The sequence below is a fragment of the Orycteropus afer genome, unplaced genomic scaffold (genome assembly GCF_000298275.1).
Source record: "Orycteropus afer afer isolate SDZICR_OR568_19922 unplaced genomic scaffold, OryAfe1.0 scaffold00137, whole genome shotgun sequence".
NCBI lineage: Eukaryota > Metazoa > Chordata > Mammalia > Tubulidentata > Orycteropodidae > Orycteropus > Orycteropus afer.
In genome coordinates, this window is record NW_006921724.1 from 1,317,008 (window position 1) to 1,325,576 (window position 8,569).

The 8,569-nt window shown below is 43.4% G+C and overlaps 1 protein-coding gene across 1 annotated transcript in view; it reads right to left on the reverse strand.

The window, feature by feature from the left end:
- The window catches only part of VPS26C (VPS26 endosomal protein sorting factor C), an 83,143-nt gene that overhangs the window by 65,164 nt on the left and 9,410 nt on the right, over positions 1 to 8,569 (reverse strand). The window lies entirely within an intron of this gene.

The window sequence follows — 8,569 nt, forward strand, 5'->3', positions numbered from 1 at the left end:
TGGAGGGATGGACACTGGGAAGAGGTAACTGTGGGGAGGAGGTGGGAGGGGAGCTGTTGCATTGTGGTAAACTGTGGTCAATGTCATGAGACAAAGTGTATATGAACTGCTGTACGGAAAGTGAATTTGCTCTATAAACCTTCACCCAAATCACAATTAAAAAAAAAAAAAGTGTCAATACCTATACATCTTCAGTAAAACACGTACCAGAAATTGATGTTTTTATACTTTCTCAAATACTTATTCAGTCTCATAAAAGAAGTATTTTCACTTAATTTGGCCTAAAGATTTTTGGACACTAAAATTTAACACTGTTGTTGTTGTTGTTGTTATGTGCCATCGAGTCAGACTAGCCTGTATTTAAAAGCCTATTGCGATAGTTCTACACACTCTCCTAACATTCAAATATTTCACTTAAAAAAGAATGGATCATCAGCATGTCCCTCAGGCAGCCTTTCATAAAAATACCATTGCTTATAAAACTTTTGAGAAAGGAACGAGACAACAGACATGATAGGCCACATTCTCTGGTAAGAACCTGAGTCCAGACATTCTATGGTAAAGAACCAACCCAATGTTTGATAAAATTTTCATCGTTGTCAGCTGCCACAGAGTCAACTTTCAACTCATGGTGGCCCTATGCACAACGGAACAATATGCTGCCTGATCCTGCACCATCCCCAGGATAAATTGTAGACTGGACTGTTGTAGTACACAGGGTTTTCACTGGCTGATTCTCAGACGGAGATCACTAGTCCTTTTCTTCCTAGTCCATCTTAGCCTCAAACCTCTGCTGAAATCCGTACAGTGTCCTAACAATAGTAAGACTCCACTGACAGATGGGTGGTGACTATGTATACTGGCTGAGAATTGAACCCAGGTTGCCTGCTTGGAAGGCAAGAAGTCTACCAGTGAACCCCACTGCCCCCTTAACAAAATTAAGAACTCTGAGGAGACTGCCCCATCACCTAAAAAGAGGTGGGCCAAGTGGTTGCCTAGGACAGGCCCGAATCTCTGGCTGTAAAGTGAATATTTCAGCATAAAAATGAATGCAAGCTGAAAATCTCATGCAATTTCTACTTTTAAGCAATGACAATTCCTGATGAAGCCTCTAAAATGAATTGGTTATAAACTAAACTTAACCAACTGAATCATTTAATCAGCTAAACTGAATTTCTGAATCTAAGTCAACAACTGTAATCTGGGTCAGTATAGTTTAATCAAGTAGAGGTTTCTATCAGCAGAGCCAAAGGACCTGCAGCCTCTCATGAGGTAGAGGTCAGACATACCTCCACTTTCTTTTTCACCAATTCTGATACCAGCTGTCCCTCCCACAGCACTCTCTACTTTGTAGCTAGACTTGATAATTTGTTGCAATGGCCACACAGAACTCACAGATCATATTCAGGATCAGGATCAACTTGGAAGTAACAGGAACAACTCTGGACACAGCTCTTCAATGAGGACAGCTTCTTCTCTGCCACCTGGCTTTGCTTGGGCCTGGCCTCTACCCTGCTGAGGCCCAATGTTACAACTCTTTAGCTCCACCAATAAGCGTCCAGAGGCATTCCGCTCCACAAGCAAGCCTCTTGCCCAAAAGCACTCAGTCCTCTCTCTGTGAGTTGGCATGCCTACTATAGATCCTTAGTCCATGGGCCAGGAAGCTCATCATAGCCATCTTTATGCTGGTCTCCTAGTTCTGCTGCTACTGTTTTCCTTGCCACTCTGCCACTGGGTTTGGCCATGCTTGCTGCCAGTTCTCATCATCTCATTCACCTCCAATGTTATAATTTTGTCTCCTGGATCTAGGACATCCTCAGTGCAGGGACCACAGGTCCAAAAGATGCCTCCACTTCTGTTTCTTCTTGTTGATGGTGGTGATGTCCACCCTTGCTTTTGGAGAGTGGCTCTTTATAAACCTATCAGGATGGCAACGTGACCATTCCCTTTAGTGGGCCACAGGCACCTTATGTGCACAGTCCCACCCCTGCAAGGGTTCCAACCTTATTTGCATAATCCCACCCAATCATTTTGTGGGAGTTATAAGACCATAGCTAGAGAGGCCACTGTGATAGCTGGAGCTGTGTATCAACTTGGCTGGACCACAATTCTGTGTGGTTTAGGCAATTGTGATGTGGGTTGTTCCCATGATGGGACCAGATGTATATGTTTTGAGCAGCCAAATGTTGAAAGGGAGTTTCCCTAGGGGTGTGGCCTGCTTCCAGTATATTTATGGACGTCCTGGGAAAATAGACACTCTTCTGTAGATTGGGATTCTGTTGTGCTGCCTACAATTGTCAGTGAGGGTACAATCCACCACTTGGCCTGGAGATCTTGGAGTCATCATTCATAGGAGTCAACAGCCAGTATACAGCCTGCCAATCTTGAGCTCATCCGCCCCTGCAGCTGTGTGAATCAGGAAAAGCCTCCAGCTTGACGTTTGATCCAAGAACTTGGGACTTGCCAGTTTCTATAAGTATGTGAGCCATTTTCCTAAGATAAATTTCTCTCTCTCTCTCTCTCTCTCTCTCCACAAGCTTTACTGGTTTTGCTTCTCTAGAGAACCCAGTCTAACACAGCCATATAAAAGCAATTCACTGCCCTTGGGATGCCTTCATCATTGTACTCTTCAAGGCTCTGACGACAAGAACTTCTAGCTGAGCAGACATCAAGGTCAGTATAGCTCAATCAAGTAGAGGGTCCTATCAGCAGATTCATGGAAACCAGCTTTATACTGACAATGATAATTATTATCTCTCTCCCTGAAGTTAAACAAAGTCTGACGCCATACCATTTTATACCAAATCTGCTGGCCCAAGGACCCCAGGTGAGCAGTTTGTCAAGAAACTGGCAGAAAACTAACCAAAGATGATCAGTAAACTTGTGAGTCTACAACCTGTGTGGAATGGAAGACTACCTTTTTTGGTTTAAATCCTCTTATAAATATTATCAAAATATTTGAAGCCTCACTGCATGCACTATACCTCTACATTATATCTGAAAGTTAACAGGCCTATACATTTTGTCATAAAACAAAATAAAATGGATTGATGTGAAAAAGGCTCCCTATAGCCATTCCTGTGGCTTAACTTCCTGCTACAAAATAGACTGGTCTACAAGGTGAACAATGACACTAGTATGTATGTACACTCATTAGAACAAGGAAGTGGGAAGAGACTTTGTTACAATGTGGGGACTGCAATCAATGTCACAAAACAAAATGTGTGTGAACTGTTGAATGGAAAACCAATTTGCTCTGTAAACTTTTCACCCTAATCACTTTAAAAAAAAAAAAGAAAGAAAAAGTCAGCCTGTTGGCTCTGGCTGGTAGTTACATTCTAGAACCAGAACTTTTCAAACTGTAAGCCACTGGGCCTACGCATGTGCAGCCAATTCTGGAGCTACATTGGGTTTTAAGGATGAGTCAGAGAGGGCTAGTGGAAATGGATATTCTTACCTCAAACAGAGCAGCTCTTTGAACTCTTTATAAAACAACTGATTTTGATATTTACATAAGCTCTATATAAGGTTTCATTTCATGAAGAAGTTCCAAAGAACTTCCTTTTCTTGAAACATTTACAAGGAAATACTCATGATGAAAGGTAAAAGACATTTTCTAACACCCTGAAAAAGGTACCATTTCTCTGAGCTGGATTTTGCCCACCTACCAGTAAAAGAGTAAATGACCTTTTCACTGTAGATGATGAAAGGCCAAGTCAGTCTTTGTAAGAGTTGCTTATCATATAAAGTCTCATATGCAAGTAAAATAGAAGACAATAGTGGAAACTGATAAGAATTCTTAGCTTCACAAAAGTACTTTATAAAAGAAAATGACATTTTTATATACATTTCCATTTTTGTTAATGAAAAACTTCTAAAAGAAAGTGGGATTTGCTGAGGGAAGAACTTTCACTTTTTTCTTTCATGATAATGCTTGAGTCTTACCATTTTTTGAAATTAAGAAATGCAAATGTGAAAAAAGTTCAGTTTCCCAAAAGGTATTCTGTATACAGCTTACCTGGAAGATATTCTGTGGAAAAGAAAAAAAAAAAAAAAGATCCACAGTCAAACAGCTTTGGGAAGCATGGCATACTCACCCCCTAGAAGCTGCTGCATCTTTCAGCATTTTGAAGGCCCTGTGAAGTGCCCCATGACCAAACGCAGACCCAAGGCCTCATGGCCAGAGAGCAATAGTGCTCAGCACACTACAGTGCACAGCACACAAGTACAGTGTACCACCATCATGCACATCATACTATGGTTCACAACATCCCACAGTCCACACAGGGTCTACTTCCACATACAGGAACCCTGGGCCAGACATGAGGCAAATCAGCGAATTAACTGACCTTTCCCTAAGCTCTGTACATTCAAAGAGGGCAAAGTTTTCTTCTGAACTTTGGAAGGCTGAGCTTTTCCAGTTGGCATAACATTGTTATCTGTTATCTGCTGATATACCCACTCCAAAGACCAGACTGTTACTGTGCAACAGGTATTATGTGAGAGTCGCCTGTTTTCTGCCCTCCATGACTGTGGTGTAGTAAATTACCTTGTATGGCTCTTCTAGTCATAAGTCTTTATAAATTCCGTGATGGAATTTGCTGTGAGCAACTGAGGAGCTCCTGATTGTAAGTTATCCACCTGGGGTATTTCTGTTGAGAGTAGCGCAAAGCAATGTTCTGGGATGTTTGCTCTCTCTCAGGTGCTTAGAATTCTGATGTTATGACTGTCTAGTTTGGCCACGTTACCAGGCTCAAAAGGAGGCCTCCTAGAGGTAGTCTCTCGAACTGCTGGCTGAGAAGGACGTGCTGCTGAGAAGAAATGCGTTCCTGAGAGAAACATACTCCTGAGAGACACGCGCTGCTGGGAAAGAGACACAAGAAACATGCATTTCTGAGAGAGACACTGAGGGACACGCACAACAGTGAGAGACTGTTGGGTAAGAGGACAGCAGGCTGAGAGAGACTGAGCATTTTTCCTGAACTTGAATTATAACCTGGTGCTTCCCTAATAAACCCCATAACCTGTGAGTTCTGTGTGGCCACTGCAGTGAATTATCGAACTCAGCAGAAAGGTGGTGAGTGCTGTAGGAGGAACAGTTGGTGTCAGGGTTGGTGAAAAGGCTGGAGGGAGGCAGTATGTCTGGCTTCACAGGAATGGGCCTTGGGCTACTGATGGTGATTCTGTCTTCCTCTTGTGTGGTTAGAGGAGGTCAGAAGTTGAGGCCTCCTTGCCCGTTTAGCAATGATCCAAGTCACACCAAGAAGTCACGGATGAACAGGGTAATGCATTCTGTAGGAGTCTGCTGCTATCCCTCGTGTGGCCTGGTTGTAACCAGGGCCTATAATACATCATTCAGCGTGGCCCATGAGGGTGCCCTGGCCCAGACCATCAAAGGAACCATTTGAGAATTTTTTTTCAAAGTTGTCATAAATATGGAATGTTGGATGAGACAGTCAGTTGAAGGAAAAAGGAACAGCTTGGTGATGGTGTGCTCACAGGGTAGGGAACCAGGTCAGCCTACCTAGACAATGATCATTAATAAGTGAGGCTGTTTTCTGAACATAAATTGAAGCTGAGAAAAGTAACTTCGAGGTGAGGTAGGGAGTAGGAGGTAGATAGGTGTTATAGATATGTGTTCTAAAAGAACTGCATTATATATAACCAGCTGATAAAAAACACTGAATGAGATAAAGAGGTACTCAGACCTGGTGTTTTTGTTAGTTGCCATCAGGTTGATTCCAACTTATCACGGTGACCCCACATATTACAGAGTAGAACTGCTTCACAAGGTTTTCTTGACTATAATCTTTCTGGAAAAGATTGTCAGGTCTTTCTTCTGTTGCACTGCTAGGTAGGCTTGAACTGCCAACCTTTAGGTTAGCAGCCAATCTCAAACTACTTGTGCCACTCAGAGATAGGAAGTTACAATTACTGTGGTTAGTTGCCATGGAGTTGACTCTTTTTGGAAGCAGAGAGCCAAGCCTGTCCTCCAAGGTGCCTCTGGGTGAGTCTGAACTCACCAACCTTTAAGCTAGTAACTGAGTGCTTAACTGTTTGCACTAATATATTTGAAACGAAAATGGAAAGTGAATAGAAAACTAGTTTCAACATATAATTTTTCCAGAATCTATTTGTGCTAAGACAACAAAGGGCAGCAGAGAGAACTGGAAGAGAATGGCGGAGCAGAGTAGGCAGTGACATGAATCCAAGGGAGTCACAGATAGGATAGTCAGGAAAAAGCTGAGGAGGAAAAGGGGCATCATGGTTGGCTTAGCCCATGAGAAGGAAAATAAAGATGTGGAAGGCAAATGTTTTCCAAGGAGCAGGATGACAAAGGGGGCAGGTAAGGAAGGCAGCAGCAATAAGCTGCCAGGGACAAGTTGAGGGTTGGGCTGTTAGTAAGCAAAGTCAGAGGGAGAGCTGAAGGTCAGCACCACTGGGCTCTGCTGACTCAGGGTGGGGCCTTAATGAGGAAAGACTCAAAGAGGGACAGTCACATGATGAAAAGAAGTGCATCTGTCTGATCTGACTATGCTGCAGCAGACTGGTGTCTGGAAGCATCATCATCAAAGGCAGTAGGTGGGAGGTAGAGCCTACTGGCTCAGGGTCATGGAGAGGACATAGCAAGCAACAAGGGCAGAATCCAGGGCAAAGTAAGGTCTTAAGGGTTGAACTGGGGTCTCAGTTTTAGGAGGAAGTTAGAGGAAAACTCAAGTACCCTGGCTGAGTAGGGTCATCTGGGGTACATGAGGCACTGAGACCAGGCTGCTGTAGAGTTTAGAAACAGATACCTACCCACCGTGGTCAAACAGGCTTTACTATTGCTAAGGTCTGTACATCTGCTGCAACAAATAACAAACAACTGCACAGGCTACATCTCAGTTTTAACAGGCTGGTATAAGTTTGAAAATACCTCATCTAAGGTTTAGGCTATGATTGAGGACATAGGCTTTTTCAGAAAACCCACTGCTGTTCAGTCAATTCCAACTCATGGCAACCACATATGTTACAGAGTAAAACTGTTCCACAGGTTTTCTTGGCTGTAACCATTACAGAGGGAGCTCTGGTAGTGTAGTGTCTAAGGCACTTGACTGCTAACCAGAAGGCTGGCGGTTCAAACCCACCAGCCACGCCACTCCCCAGAAGGAAGATGGGGCAATCTACTTCCGTAGTGATACTGCCTCGGAAACCCAAGGAGGGGTTGCTATGAGTCGGATCTGAGTCAAGGGCACATAACAACCACCACCACCATTACAGAAGCAGATTGCTAGATCTTTCTGCTATGGTCCTGCTGGGTGGGTTTGAACTGCCAACCGTAGGTTAGTACTGCTGTAGAGTCGTTTCCGACTCACAGCGACCCTTCCTTGGGTTTCCAAGGTGGTATCTCTACGGTAGACTGCCCAGTCTTCCTTCTAAGGGGTGGCTGGTGGGTTTGAACCACCAGCCTTCTGGTTAGCAGTCAAGTGTCTTAGGCACTACACCACCAGAGCTCCCTGTTGTAGGTTAGTAGGTGGAGTGCCAATCATTTGTACCACCTATAGATCCCAGCCTTTTCACTTAAGTATAAGGTTATCAATGAGAAAAAGAGACCCACTTTAACTTTAGATGACCAAGTTTCCTAAAAGTTTCCCACAAAATTATCTGGAGATTCCTCTTAATTTAAGATCTACATTGTAATACTCTTGAGTACTAGCAAAAGCATTCACAGTAATTGATTATTTATGTGTCTACAATTCAGTAGAACAAGGTAGAATAGTCATTTTTTCCCCTGTACCATTCTAGCATTGCAAATTTTTTTTCATGATAATAAAACTGTTATGTATAGGGTTTCTCCTCTTTAATGTCCTTTTAAATAAGAAACTACATGCACATAAAATAAGACAAAACGTAAATATAAAGGTTCCTGTGGTAACAGTAATCAGCCCACAGTGCATAAACTCAATATTACTGTAACCTGGGTATGTTGTTGTTCTTGTTAAGTGCCGTCGAGTCGTTTCTGACTCATAGCGACCCCATGCACAACAGAACGAAACACTGCCTCATCCTGCACCAGCCCCACAATCCCTGCTATACTCAAGCCCATCATCGCAGCCACCGTATCAATCCATCTCGGTGAAGGCCTCCCCCTCTTTCGTCGACCCTTCACCCTACCAAGCATGACATCCTTGCCCAGGGAATGGTCCCTTCTGACAACATGACCAAAACAGGTGAGACGAAGTCTGGCCATTCTTGCTTCCAAGGAGCATTCTGGCTGCACTTCCTCCAGGACAGATCTGTTAGTTCTTTAAGCAGCCCATAGTACTTTAAGCATTCTTCGCCAGCACCACAACTCAAAAGCATCAACTCTTCGGTCTTCCTTATTCATTGTCCAGCTCTCACATGCATACGAGATGATTGGAAATATAATGGCTTGTGTCAGGCGCACCTTAGTCCTCAAGGCGATATCCTTGCTCCTTAGCACTTGAAACAATTCCTTCACAGTTGACTTTCCCAATGCTACACGTCGTCTAATGTCCTGACTGCTGCTTCTGTTGGCATCGATTGTAGAATCAAGCAACGTGAATTC